Genomic DNA, 15327 nt, shown 5'->3' with positions numbered 1-15327 from the left:
AGGTACTGAGCTTCTTGAATTTGGTGAAGGTGGTCTACTTCTAAAAACATCTGTCTTAGGTACATATGTTAAAATGTGCAGAGAGAAATAAAATAATCCAAAAAGCTATAGAGCATTGGAAGCAGCTGCATTCTCATTTTGGTGCACAGGGTCATGGATGCAGAAACAAGTGAAGGCTAGGGATCCATTTGGTTGATGGCAGAATTTTGTGTATGTCCCAGGTCAGATGCAGAGAAAATTTTCCACAGTGAGTACAGAGCTAGTTCCCATCTGTGCTGCTGCCAGCTGCCTGGCACTGTGTATTGTGACCCTTCTGATCGGAATAACAGAGCGCCTAATCCAGTTCCTATTAAAGTAAATTGAAAGGCTCCCATTGACTTCAGTGGGAATTGGGTCAGACCCATAGTGCAGAGGCATAGTTAGTACTGCAGATAAAGCAGCATTAACTGATCTCCTTTTTGACAAGTAGGGAAGAGGGAATATGTTGCACAGAGTGTCTGTTCCCCAGCTCTTCCTCTTCCAGGATAATCCCCTCTTTCTATGCAGCCTCTTGGCCATGTAGATTTACTTTAAGAAGGAAAGCAGTGAGCGACTGTCATAAACAGATAGCTAAGAGTTAATGTTCTTTTACCTGTAAAGGGTTAACACAGGGAACCAAACACTTGACCAGAGGACCAATCAGGAAACAAGACTTTTTCAAATCTGGGTGGAGGGAAGTTTTGGTGTGAGTTCTTTGTTCTTTGTCTTGGGTCTGGCCCCCTCGGCTCTGAGAGTGATCTTTCTATCTCCTGGCTTTCTAATCTTCTGTTTCCAAGTTGTAAGTACAAGGATAGTAAAACAATAGGTTTATATTGTTTTCTTTTGTATTTACATGTGTGTAGTTGCTGGAATGTGTTAAATTGTATTCTTTTTGGATAAGGCTGTTTATTCATTTTTTTCCTTTAAGCAATTGATCCTGTATATTGTCACCTTATTACAGAGACCATTTTATGTCCTTTTTCTTTCTTTTTATATAAAGCTTTCTTTTTAAGACCTGTTGGAGTTTTTCTTTAGTGGGGACTCCAGGGAATTGAGTCTGCGGCTCACCAGGGAATTGGTGGGAGGAAGAAGTCAGGGGGAAAATCTCTTTGTGTTAGATTTACTAAGCCTGACTTTGCATACCCTCTGGGTGAGGGGGAAGAGAGATTAGATCTCCCGGTACTTGTGTTTCCAGGACTGGAAGCAGGGAATCTCCTAGGGTCGTCCAGGGAGGGGAGCCTGGGAGGTAACAAGGAAACAAGGGGAGGGGGTTATTTCCCTTTGTTGTAAGACTCAAGGCATCTGAGTCTGGGGGTCCCCCAGGGAAGGTTTTGGGGAGATCACAGTGAGCTAGGCACTGTATAATTCCTAGCTGGTGGCAGCAATTACCAGGTCCAAGCTGGTAACTAAGCTTGGAGGTTTTCATGCTAACACCCATATTTTGGACGCTAAGGTCCAGATCTGGGAAGAAATGTTATGACAGTGACTAAAGAAGTAGGAATTAGGACAGCATATGTAACTTCCTCCTGCCTGCCTTCCCCTTCCCTCCCCCTCCAGCGCTGGTGTCTATGCCATGATTTCTCTTTGTCTTACTCCTCTGTGTACCATACAGTATGGGGAGCATAAGGGTCTTGGATACTGGCTTCTAGTTAGCTGGAACACTTTCTAGTTGCCTAATTTTGAAAAATAAAATCCCTCCAAGTATTCCTTCTGTCATGTTGAAAAAGGTCACTAGTTTTGATGTGTATACGTGTAGCAGTACACTTAACTTGTTCAAATGTATCTGGCCGGCTCATTATCAACTTCCTTTGTTTACTGAGAGTACATCTGCACCTTTAGCTTGCCAAGTAGCTGCAAGTGCTTTGGGACCTAAAGGTTGTGAATTCAGTACCTCATGCTACAACTGTCATATGTTGCCAGCTAACAATTATATATGTGAGGTTATGGGCTATTATGAACGCCATATATTATGGATGTGTCCAGGAACCCAGATTTTTCTAAAATGGCATTTACTCAGTATTCTAGTTTTAAACAATGGGAGCTTTGCTTAAACAATAGATCTTAATAGTTTCAACTTTGTCATCGAGCAACTTTGGTTTTTTTAACTTTTGGCTATTTTTAAAATGCTTCCTGAGCTATGAAGGAGTCTCTGTAATATGTTCACAATTTCACCTGAAAACTACTTCAAATAACATGTGGAGTTGATACTTCCTGTACTAAATTTGAATACTGCATTCCTTCAGTATGGTCTATATTTGTGATTCTTTAGTTCTAAACCTATATATTGCATGCAGGATCTATCTGTTAGTTTCTTTCAGGCAGAAAGTATGATAATTTGAAGTGCCTGGAAGCTTTCTTGTTGAGGCTGATTAAGGTGTTACTATCTGATAGCTGTTATGATGACCTATTGCCCTATTGTATGCGAAAGGAGTCATTATCTCTGTCCATTGCATGGTGGAGAGCACACATTATGAAAGTCACTATCAGAAATGGTATTGTTTTGGACAGTCTGAGGGCAGAGGCCAAGAACTTGGATAACCATGAAGACTCAGCTATTTCAGCTTTTGTGGTGACCCTTCTAGGAAAAGGTTACGGCACTTTTATTGTAGGGTAATTCATACTGTTGTTGCCTGTGTTCAGTGAGCTTTGGGCCAAGGCCCAAAGTAAACAGAAGTCAGTGGAAAGACTGTCATTGACTTTAGTACACTTTGGATGAGACCCTGCATAAATCAACTGAGCACTGCACGGTGTCTAGTATCTTTCATAAGCACTAAACTCACTTTTTACAAGTAGGCTATGTTGGCTCTATAATGGCTGTAATGTTATGTTTTTATCTATTCCTGTTCTTATATTCTTTAATAATGAATTGATCATTTTCCTTTTTTAATTTTTAATATATGGATGTACCTTTTCACTCTCTTCAAAACAAAGGGAAAAAATGGTAAGGCAGTTTTAAAAAGTTTAAAGAGTTGCATGGTGCTGAGCTTTACATTTAAGCCTGGTGCGCATCTGTGCCATCATTTCCCTGTCTTTTTGAGAGATTTCTCTTCATTCCTTTTCGCTTTATTACACAGATGTAACAGAAGGTGAAAATAGTCACTTCCGAGCAACCTCTCTACTTGTCATTGAGGGTGGGACCCAACTCACTTTGGTCCCTGTCATTTAATATTACTTAGATGAGTAAACCAGGGTCAGTCTTCTCAGCAGGTTGATCTTATTGCGTCTGCAGAGCTGCCATGTCCTGCTGGACTAGGAATAAAAGATCAAGTTCATGATCCAAACTCAGTTCTCTTGCATGCAGCACAGATTAGATGCCGAGCTCACTGTGAATTGAAACAATTATTAATGCCTTAGACAGAATTATGACAGAAGACAGAGATTGTCAAGTTTGGCCCAAGATCAGAAAGAAAGATGTTTCTTAAAACGGCTTCTCAAATCAAGGCTACTCATGATCTGTAGTGACTTCAAAATACCTGCTATGAGAAGATCCAGTTATGGCTGAAAGAGACCATCCTGCCTTGAAGGGCTTTTCAGAGTTCCCCAGCACACACAGTGCACCTACTGATCCACCCTCCAAAGGGGTACAGCATATTACAGAGGGGTATGCCTAGCCAGCTCTGATTATCAGGACAGGAGGATAGGATTGTCAGGATTGTCCATAGCCCCACTGCCTCCTTAATTCTTGCTAGCTGCTGACCACACTGCTTGTCAATGCCAATATCACTTTAAAATACAATTAATTAAACTTTAGAATTTGAGAGGTATATACTTGGGTATACAAGTTTATTGTTGTGTGATGGCTTTCTTAATACTGTACAAATTTAAATTTCAGTTCAACAGAGTAAGATTTTTTTTTCCTGAAAGCTGGTAATGTATTTGTGTGTTATACCTATCTGTCTTTGGGGCAGACAAGCAGACACAAGAATTGTCTTGTAAAATTGTAGTTTCTCTTTAACAAGCCACATTGACAGGCAATTATTCATGGAGGCTGTTCTGTGCTAAATGTTTTTTCATGCTGTGCATCCCTGTCTGTTGATTGCGGGAATGTGCTCCTGTGAATTATAATTATAAGTATATATGAACTGATATGTTTGAAATAATTTACTAGAACTTTTGCTTCTCTGTAATATTGATTATATTCTCCTGCATCAGAGAGATATATGAACTCTGAAAAAGAGTATTTAAAAGAAAATTAATTCTTAGGAAACAGTTTATTGTAAAACAGATTCCTTATATTCTTTCCCTGGCATAAATTTTGTCAAACTTTCAGGGTAAACTCAAGTGGCCAAATTCTGCCCTGAAAAGTCAGTGGCATTACACAGATGTAACAGAGGGTGAAAATAGTCTCATTCTCCTCTCTCACTTATAAATCAGGAGTTTCCACAGAGGTTCTCACACAAAGAGTGAAATCATTGCCCTCTTGAGGTTAATGAGAGTTTTGGACTGAAGTCCAGGCCCACTGAAGTCGAAGTGTTTTATTATTTACTTTAAAATACTGTATTCTGAAGAGTTATGGTATGTCTGCTATAAGTCAGGCTTCCATATGAGAAGAGATTAATAAGAGTGGGACTTTTCAGCTTTGAAAAGAGACAACTAAGGGGGGATATGATTGAGGTCTCTAAAATCATGACTGGTGTGGAGAAAGTAAATAAGGAAGTGTTATTTACCCCTTCTCATAACACAAGAACTAGGGGTCACCAAATGAAATTAATAGGCAGCAGGTTTAAAATAAGACAGAAAATATCATATTGCCTCTCTATAAATCCATGGTACGGTCACATCTTGAATACTGCATGCAGATGTGGTTGACTTGCCCCATCTCAAAAAAGATATATGGGAATTGGAAAAGGTTCAGAAAAGGGCAACAAAAATGATTAGGGGTATGGAATGGCTCCCATATGCGGAGAGATTAATAAGACTGGGTCTTTTCAGCTTGGAAAAGAGATGACTAAGAGGGGATATGATACAAGTCTATAAAATCATGAATGGTCTGGAGAAAGTAAATAAGGAAGTGTTATTTACTCCTCATAACATAAAAACTAGAAGTCACCAAATAAAAATTAATAGGCAGCAGGTTTAAAACAAACAAAAGGAAGTATTTCTTCACACAACGCACAGTCAACCTGTGGAACTCTTTGCCAGAGGAATGTTGTGAAGGCCAAGATTATAAGAGGGTTCAAAAAATAACTAGATAAATTCATGGAGGATAGGTCCATCAATGGCTCTTGGTCAAGATGGGAAGGGATGGTGTCCCTAACCTCTGTTTGCCAGAGGCTGGGAGTGGGCTGCAGGGGATGGATCACATGGTAGTTGCTTGTTCTCTTCATTCCCTCTGGGGCATCTGGCATTGGCCACTGCTGGAAGACAGGATACTGGGCTAGATGGATCTTTGGTCTGACCCAGTATGGCCTTTATATTTCTTATATTAAAACTTGGTACTTGATACAGAGTGAGAAGCTCAAACTGCAAAAGTTAGATCTGGTTCTGGAAAATCTGAAGTGTTTGGCTCTAAAGGTTTGATTTGGCCCATTGTGCCAGTGGTTAACCTTTGAATCTGGGTCTGGATTTATAACGTCCCCAAAGCTGAGGGACATTTGGATCTGGAATTTTGTTTCAGATCCAAACTGCTGTGCACTACAGTGGTAGATGAAGTTATCTGTGTATATTCAGTAGGTCCTATCATAACTTAAAGCAACACCTTGGAATTCTTTGCCATTGGAAGGCACTATATAATGTAAACTAATGGACCAGATTCACATCAATGGTCTTAGGGGGTGAAAACTGCTTCCACACTTTCCCCTGAAGACAGCTGTACTTGGCAGGAATTTACCCTTGAAAGTCAATCACTGCTGTCCCTTCTTTGATAGGTTCGGCCAAGGAAAGATGCTCTAATGACATCTGGAACCCTGTCAGAGGAGGCTGCCCTGGAGAAGAGCACATCTTTTGAATAGCCTACCCCCACCCTTTACTGGGTCAACCCCGCTCAGTTTATGGGCTGCATCTGTGAGTTCAGCAAAGCTAATTTATAAATTAAATTAACAAGGCAATGTGTACATAGTGACAGGAATGTACCATTTAAGAGAATTCCTTCCAAATCAAAGATGCATGTCTGCTAAGAAGAGTGTGTGTGTGATAAATAATTTTGAAATGTAACCAATGTGTAGTATTAATTATGTTTAATTTAGGAAAATGTTTACTCACGGAGAAACAACTGTTTTAGATTAGATTCTATGTTTATTTCCATAACAAGGCATAGAATTAAACATTTGCACTTTACAGCCATACTAAATTAGGTTAAAACATTTTTAAAAATGTAATTATGCTGTTTTGTTGTTAGTGTCAGCTTATCCTCTCAAGTACAAAAACAAACTGCATGATAAAGAAGCACAAGGAAAGCATGACAGTAAAAATATTATAAAATGCTTCTTACTTGCAAGAGAAAAGCTAAGTGCTAAAATGTCATTCTTCCTCAGTAAATATAGCTCTATGAGGTCATATAACAGACAGAAGTGGCCAAAAGGGGTACAGCTCAACATTTTATTTAATTTAAAAACTAATCTTGCATTGATTTATAAAGAAGAAATCTACCAGACAAAAAAAATTTTTAAATGAATTATACAATTAGTGGACGAAGGGAATGGACTGCATGTGAAGTATCTACACTTCAGTAGAGCATTTGACATGGTGTTTCTCAAAATCTTGCTTGACAAATTACTTCAAAATGGATTGGATACAGACACTATTACAAGGATTAGTGAATGATTTAAATAATGTAATAAGCAACCAGGGTGAAATCCTGGCCCCACTGAAGGATTTTGCCCCAAGAAAGGAGTTGGGGTAGGTTTCTAGTAGGATGCAACAACAGTCAAACCTTGCTTTGTTTATATCATATGGAAAAACGGGATTAAGAGCACATTGTGGGTGAAATATAACTTTATGACCCAGGCCAGGACAAGGGCTATTCACTCTGCATTTGACATAGTGACCACATAAAGTAATCTCTATGGGATGTGCCAGGGAAGTATCTACTAGTATTCCACTAATTTTCTTTTTCTAATATGACTGAATCACTGCACTGTGTCTCAGCATAGGATCAACACTTGATGGGGAATCGGACCACGTGTGTTGAATGTCAGCTTTCCTTCTTCAAAAATTGCATAGTATCTAAAGCTTCTGAGGCCATATAGAATTTGCATCTTGTGTTCCTCTTACTATGTATGTCTGGTAATGTGTCACACTGCAGAAATAACACAACTTCTGATGATGTTGCATCATGAGATGGGAAGATACTGCACATCTTAAACAGATCTACTTTTGATTTCATTGTTAGTGTACATCAGGAGTAACTCCTTTGAATCAGCCTCATTAGTATTTTAACTAGATCTTGTGAATAGTGATGAAGGTCATTCATCTATACAGCAAATTAAGCAGAATTGCAATATGACACCAAGTGAGATATATTGTTCTTCTTCAAGTGCTTGCTCATGTCCATTCCATCGCAGGTGTGTGTGCTCACCACATTCATTGGTGCTGGAAGTTTTTCCTTCAGTGGTATCTGTACGGGACGAGCTCTGGTGGAAGTCTGGGAGTGGGCAGTCTCCTACATCCCGTAAGGGGAAGGAGAAAGCTGGAAGTGAGCAAAGAGCCATGTGGGGCAGCTCATCCTCTCTGGATCATAGCCAGAATCCATAGATCTGTTGAGTGCCCTCCGAGACCTGCCTGCCACCCCACAAAGCAGCAGTGCCGTCCACACTGGAGGCCTTCCAGGCTGTTAGGGACACATTGTTGCTTCCGTGCTGCTGACACCTACCAGAGAGGTTGCCAGTTCTAGAGGCAAACCCGCCCTGTGGCCCTTCCAGCGCTCCCCATCTCTGCAGCACTGCTCCGCAGCACCGCGGCAGGTGCATCCTGACAGTGGTCTCCAGAGCAGCCCCACTGGCCCTCCGATACAAGCCATCTTACCTGCCAGAGTTCCCGGCTTCACTCCCCAGATTCTAGGCATCACTCTCCAGGATGCCAGCATTGATGGCCAGCTATCTAGCACAGACCTATCGAGGCGCGTCACCTGTCCCCAGAGATCAGGCACTAGTCCCCTGAGCATCCGCGTTGCTCTCTGGACTCACAGCATTGATCCCTTAAGTCATGTCGCCGGTCCCCGGAGTCACATCACCTGTCTCCAGATCATCTAGACTGGTCTCCAGAGTTGAGACAGAGGTCTCCACACTCCCAGTCAACAAAGCGGCACCGTTCTCATAGCATGAGGCATCAATCGCCATGTTACCATTGCCAGTCTGCTGGGCACTGTCACCAGAGATATAGCACCAAGCTCCACTATCCTGGCACCGGTCCCCAAGAGAAGAATACAGGGACAGTCAGCATGGAAATGGCAAGGAGGAGGCAGTAGTACAGGGCGGGTGCAAGGATGTTTCATGCCCTGGGCAAAACGTCTACCTTGTGCCCCCTCCTCCCGAGCCCTGGGGCAGCTCTCTGCCACCCCCCTGCCCTGAGTCACTCCCCCCTGCGGAAGCTCCCTCCTGCCCGGTCTGAGGCGCGCCCCCATGGCAGCTCCCCCCGGCCCAGGGAGCCATGCGGCAGCTCCCCACCCCAGCTCACTGCTGCTCCGCCTCCTCCCCAAGCACACCGTCGCCGCTCCACTTCTCCTGCCTCCCAGGCTTGTGGCGTCAATCAGATGTTTGGCACCACAAGCCTGGGAGGGAGAGAAGCAGAGCGGGACAGCGTGCTCAGGGGAGGAGGCAGAGCAGAGGTGAGCTAGGGCGGGGAGCGGTTCCTCTGCATGCCGCACCCCCCCCCTTACTTGCTGCAGGCGGCCCTCCCCGTGCTCCCTTGCCCCAGGTCCCTCCGCCTAAATGCCGATGACGTCTGGAGCAACCGAAGATCCGGCCACCGCGATCGCCGCTGAAGGACCCAAAATGCCGCCCCAAAATGCTAGTGCCCTAGGCGACCACCTAGGTTGCCTAATGGGTTGCACTGGCCCTGCTGTAGTACCATCCTGGTCCCTGAGACAAGTTTCTTCCTCCTTAGGCTTCGAAAGTGAGGATTGTGCATTGCCTGTGGGCCAAGGTCACCTGCCTGTGGCATCAGGATTTCCCCTGGTACCGACAGCAAGTGCAAGACCACAGAGCCGGTGTCTGGCTCTGTGACAGTTCTGGAACGCCTGGGAGTTCCCTCAGATATAGGAGCATGTACACTGGTTGGTCTTGGGACATCTGAGAAATGGTCAGCGACAATCTCCCACCCACCTCCTGACTGAGAGGAGGAGTTGGAGCAGGGTGCCCAAGGTCAGCCAGCCTCAGCCAAGGTTCCCCCAGCAGGGTAAATGGAGTTGACTGACTACCTGTACTCACCTCCTCATCTTCACCTGATAAGGCAGTAGTGAGACCTTCTCATGCGGTTTCCCAAGATGATGTGAAAGCTCATTAGGAGCTACTGAAAAGGGTGGCAACAAGCCTGAGGCTAGAGGCTGAGAAGTTGTCAGAACCCTCTAACACACTATTTGACATTTTGAGCATGGCCCTCCCTTCTAAGGTGGCTTTATCTATCCACAAGGGAGTGGTAAAGCTAATCAGGGCCTTGTGGCAAACTCCCTCCTCCCTGCCCACTATCTTATAGCAGGCAGAGAGGAAGTATTATGTCCTGGCCAAGGGCTTTGAATATCTTTATAACCCTCCTGCCCCGAGCTCACTGGTTGTATCTGTGGCCAATGAGCATGACAGACAGGTTTGACCTCTAAGAACAAAGAGGCAAAGAGGCTCGATCTCTTTGGCAGAAAAATTTGTTCAACTGCCAGCCTCCAATTGAGACTGGCCAATCACCATGCCCTGGTTGGTCGCTACAACTATAACATTTGGCACTCTATGGCCAAGTTTGTGGACTTGCTGCCAGAGGACTCCAAGCAGGAGTTCCTGGCTGTTCTTGATGAGGGCAAGACAGTGGCGAGGGCTGCCCTCCAAGCAGCCTCGGACGCAGTGGACACTTTGGCCATTTCCATGAGGAGCGTGTCTTGGCTGCAATCATCCATGCTGTCAGCTGAACTTCAGCAGTCAATCCAGGACCTCCCCTTCAATGGCCTTGAACTGTTCTTGGACCAAATAGACAGCCGATTACATGGCCTGAAAGATTCTAGGCCTTCTTTGCACTCCCTGGGCCTTTATACACCATCGCCAACAAGAAAGTGGTTCAAACCGCAGCAGACCCAGATGTTCAGGAGTCAGACCCAGTTGGAGCCATTCTGCAAAAAGGGAAAGGGCTATAAGCACCGACCAGGACAACCATCGGCCTTTACAGCTCACTCGAGTTCTACTCACCACCAGCCAGGTAACAAACAGGCATTTTGAGATTGTTCTCGAGGGTGACCTCCCAGCCTGCATCCTGGATCTGACACCCCTTTTGTTTTCCAACCGTTTATTGCCCAAGCTGGGCTTGAACTTCAGTAACATCAGACCAGTGAGTGTTCAGCAGTGTGGCAGGGGGGTATACCCTCCAGTTCCTTTCTATCCCTCCCTCTCACCCCATTCCTCTCAGGTACCCTTCTCATGAGCATCTGCTCGCTCATGAGTTGCAAGGCCTCCTGCGGGTGGGAGCCATAGAGGAAGTTCCACAGCATTTGAGAGGGAAAGGGTTTTATTCCTGCTATTTTTTTTATTCCAAAGGCCAAAGGGGGGTCTACACCCCATCCTCGACCTGTAGAACTTCTACAAATATCTCAAGAATTTGAAGTTCTGCATGGTCTCCCTGGCCTCTATCATCCTGTCCCTGACTGCAGGAGACTAGTATGCCACCCTTGATCTGAAAGACGCTTACTTTCATATTTCGATATTTCATGGCCACAGAAGGTTTCTGTAATTCATAGGAACACCCACTACCAGTTCACAGTGCTCCCGTTCAGCCTACCAACCGTGCCCAAAGTGTTTACAAAGTGCATGGCAATAGTCACAGCCTGCCTCAGATGTCGGGGTATCCAGATCTATCCATATCTCAACAACAGACTCATGAAGGGCTGCACCAGAGAGCATGTCCAGTGCCCTATGATGATGCTGAGAGCCACCCGTCAAGCACAGGGACTGTTGATAAATGAACAAAAATCAACATTGGTCCCAGTGCAGAGGATAGAGCTTATTAGAGCGACTCTACCTGAGCCAGAGCATTCCTGCCAGAAGCCAGGTTTGGGGCAATGTCAGATCTGATTGCCCAAGTCAATGCCCACCGGCTCACCACAGCCCAGGTCTGTCTTAGGCTATTAGGGCACATGGCGGTATGCATTTACATTGTCCAGCATGCGAGACTGCAGCTCAGACCCCTCCAGACTAGGCATCAGCCTAGTCCCCATCTAGACATCACCTGGACAAATTTCTCACGATCCCCCCACGGGTACTCAACTCCATGCAGTGGTGGTCCCACCTGGATCCATCCGGTGTTGGAAGAGGTTCCATTTGTGAATCCACGACTCAGTGTCTCTGGAGTCAGATGCGTCCAACCTTGATTGGGGAGCACACCTCGGTATACTCAGAACCCAGAGGCTATGGTCTTGAGAGGAGCTGTCATTGCACATAAATGTCACAGAGCTCAGGGCCATCCGCCTGGCTTGTGAAGTGTTTCTTTACTATCTGTCTGGTCGTGTGGTGCAGGTGTTGACAGACAACATGGCCTTCATGTTCTATGTCAACAGACAGGGAGCAGCTCAATCATCAGCCCTTTCTCAGAAAGCCTTTCGTCTGTGGGACTTCTGGATCCAGTACGCTATTCTCCTGGAAGTCTCGCACCTCCCTGGCACCTGGAACATTTTCTTTTTATTCGCTTTCTTTTTTAGCTGTGTAAACATACCCTAAGATCTCATTTAAAAAAATCCTTTCTATATCTTCTGTATTCATGGAGATATTTAAAACCCAAATATAGGAAGAATGTCTCTTCTGACTCTTTCTTTAATTGACAGCCATGTAACTATTAAGTCTTGTTTCTTGAACTTGTCACCTCAAGAAATAGAACTGATTTAACTTCTTAATGGATTTGCTCTTAGAGATAATCCATGTTATCTGACATAAGTATTTGAAATGTAACACCTTACAAAGACAGCATAAGTAGCATTATTTTCTGTTTCAGTTCATTTTTGTTGGAGCTAGCATTGCAATGAAAGGTCTTATATCATACTTCCCACAGTATACAATTGGAATTATCAGAGTTCATAAGACTTAGAGAATATTGATAATTAGTTTTGGTTTATTAGATAAACCTTTTGCAAAGTTAAAATACAATTGTGAAATATTAGAAGATAAATGTATTTAGGTGTCATGGTAAAAATAAGTTTAGTGCATATCTCCCCAGTCATCTATCTGTAAAGAAACACTCCTTAAAATTCATTATCTGTCTTTCACAAATTCAAGATCTTAAAGATGCAGCATTTCAGAAGCAACTGGGAGATTTGCCCACTGTAATTCTGTATAAACAGTATACTTTTGGGACTCAGTGAAATCCAACTAAAATCAATTATGCATTGTTTTCTTTATCAGCACTGGAAATTATGATGTTGCTAAAGACCTACTTTCCATGAATTATCTAGGTGTGATTTTCCCAACTGAATGAGTATATGAAAACATAGTTTTAGTTCATTGATACTTACGTTTTATGGCCACACTTAATTTTTGCAGATAGGTGTGTCAGCACCGATCCTGAAGACTTACATATTCTGCCCTTTGTATTGCATACCACTTTGTGGGTGATGGGTGGAGATTTTGGTGCACTCAGAGGATTTTCAAATATAAAATGGGAAATTAATATTTTCATCATACACATACATTTTTTAATGTAAGACGATTGCTTGTAAGCCACATCTGGAAATGGATTTGGCATTATGCTATGTTTTGTACCTACAGTTTCGGAGAACTATAAAATTCCACCCATCCTGCATGGGAATTCCATTAAATAACATTGCATTACTGTACAAAAGTCAAACCTTGCTTGGAATTTTAACGTGTACTCTATCTTTAGGCTTGTTATGAAAAGTAAATTTTCGTGGGCCATATTCCCCATTGGCATTAGTGGGTGAAGCTCCATGACATCGCACTAGCTGTCCATTTGGACAGTGGATGTAATCATTTTGTGTTAAGGACAACAACCTCATATTCAACATGTACCTATAACTATCAATTATAACAGAACTTCGTAAATGAAATGAAAACCGATTAGTTCAATTTGGATTCACACATTGGAAGAGAATCAAATACAGCCAAGTCCTTTACATACAACTCTCTTCCCCACCTTACATGCTCTGAGCCAAATTCAGCATACAGAAACAGCCCTGTCAGCTCCATATCAAGTATACTAAAAGCTGGTCCGAAACTGTGTGAATGTGGTAAAACAATATAATTTGCACAGACTTCGCATTCAGAAAGAAAAAAATTGGGTCTCCATATTTTATTTACATCCATCTGCTATTTGCCTTTTCTTCCACACCCTTCCATCTACTGCCAAATTGCACTGTTTTTATAGTTCTTTTCACATTTTCTGACCACTTGCACATAACATGTAACTTGCATCATCATTTATATCACCATGGAACTTGGCCAAGAGACTTCCATGGGAATTCCACCCAGTTACTCAAGGCTTATCCCAGTCTGACTTTAACCCTCTCTCTCTTCCTTCCCAAGACAGGGAACATTATATAAAAAAATAGTTGCTTTGGGGACATAATTGGAAGCAATTTAAATTAATCTATTGATTGTGATCTTGGCAGGGATTAGGACTCAAAGTAAGTAGATAGTCTTGGAAATTCTTTTAAATATTACTATCCTTGTTCATAAATATGCTGTCTATATTTCTATAATTATTTCTACAATTTCTAACTAATTCAGTTCAGTAGTAGGCACCATAGATCATGACCCTGATTCTGATCCTACGTGCACTTGTATTACATTAGTGTAACTTAATTCCAATTGTATTAATCTTGATTTACACTAGTGAAAAAAGATTGGACTCAGACTTCCACATCTCCACCCTAAGTAAGATTTTCTGCCTGCTCTTTCATCTTTTGAATGTCTTTGACTTTTTCTGAAGTAAAAGCATGTCTCACTGTTTCCTCACAACTCACTCCAAGAAAACACTCATTAAATAATCATAGAGATGAAGGGCTGGCATATAGTTCAGCCCATTGTGCTGAGGCAGGACCCATGCCTGACATGTGTTTGTCTAACCTGTTCTTAAAAACTTCCACTGATGGGGATTCCACAGCTGCCCTGCAAAGCTTATTCCAGTGCATAGGTGACCTATTGTGGAAAACTTCCTAATTATATCTAAACTAAATTTCCCCTGCTGCAGATTAAGTGGCACTTCAGTAATCAAGGAAAACAATCACAATCCTCTCCAGAACAGACCTTAACACATTTGAAGACTGTTATCGGGTCTCCACTCAATCTTTTCTCAGGACTAAACATGCCCAATGTTTTTAACCTTTTATCTAACACACTACTCCAAGTGGGGCCTCACCAGTGCCAAGTAGAGTGGGACAATAACCTCCTGGTGTCTTACACAGGATACTCTGGTTAATGCACTCCAGAATGATAATAGCCTTTTTTCAACTGCATCACATTGTTGACTCATTCACTTGATGATCCACTGTAAGCCACAAATCCTTTTCAGAAATATGACTGTCTAGCCAATTATTCCCCAAGTCAGCTGCTTGATAACTGAAACATGTTAATGGGCGGGAATGAAAGCTGGTCAGTTCTAATTGCTCAGAGTACAGCACCACAGAAGGGAGTAATCAAGTGATACAGGGCTCTAAACATTTTCCACTAAATCCTCTCAATGTGGCAGAAATGATAGCTCACCAAAAAAAAAATGCAGTAACCAGTAGGCCCCTACAAAGATGTGTATTCTTCTAATAGGTCTGAATGCCTGCCTCACTACGATTTTATCAAAGTTTGGGGGATGTTATAATCCAGCAGTAACCTATACTTGGCAGGAAAGATTAGGACTGGGGGACTCCACTTTGTCTGTTTTTGACACTGTTAAAGCAGAGGTTGGGGTAGTTTGAACCTGCATGAAGTGAAGTGTCGATCAGCCATAGCCATGTGCCCTTAGCTACATACTTATTTAAATTTACCATACCTTATTTTCCCTCTGCAAACTCCAGACTTGGTCCCTCACCCTACACTTAGGTGTCTGGATAGATTTCAGACTCTCATGCTTCTGAACGCTTGTACTGTGCAACTTACATCTTCTCAGCATGTACACCCCCAGGGCCAGACCCTGGACATCACTGTGTGCCATTTGCACCATGCTGATGGAATAAAGGGG

The sequence above is a fragment of the Gopherus evgoodei genome, chromosome 7 (assembly GCF_007399415.2).
Source record: "Gopherus evgoodei ecotype Sinaloan lineage chromosome 7, rGopEvg1_v1.p, whole genome shotgun sequence".
NCBI classification, from domain to species: Eukaryota; Metazoa; Chordata; order Testudines; family Testudinidae; genus Gopherus; species Gopherus evgoodei.
The sequence above is the reverse complement of the archived record's forward strand: the minus strand, read 5'-3'. Positions refer to the sequence as shown.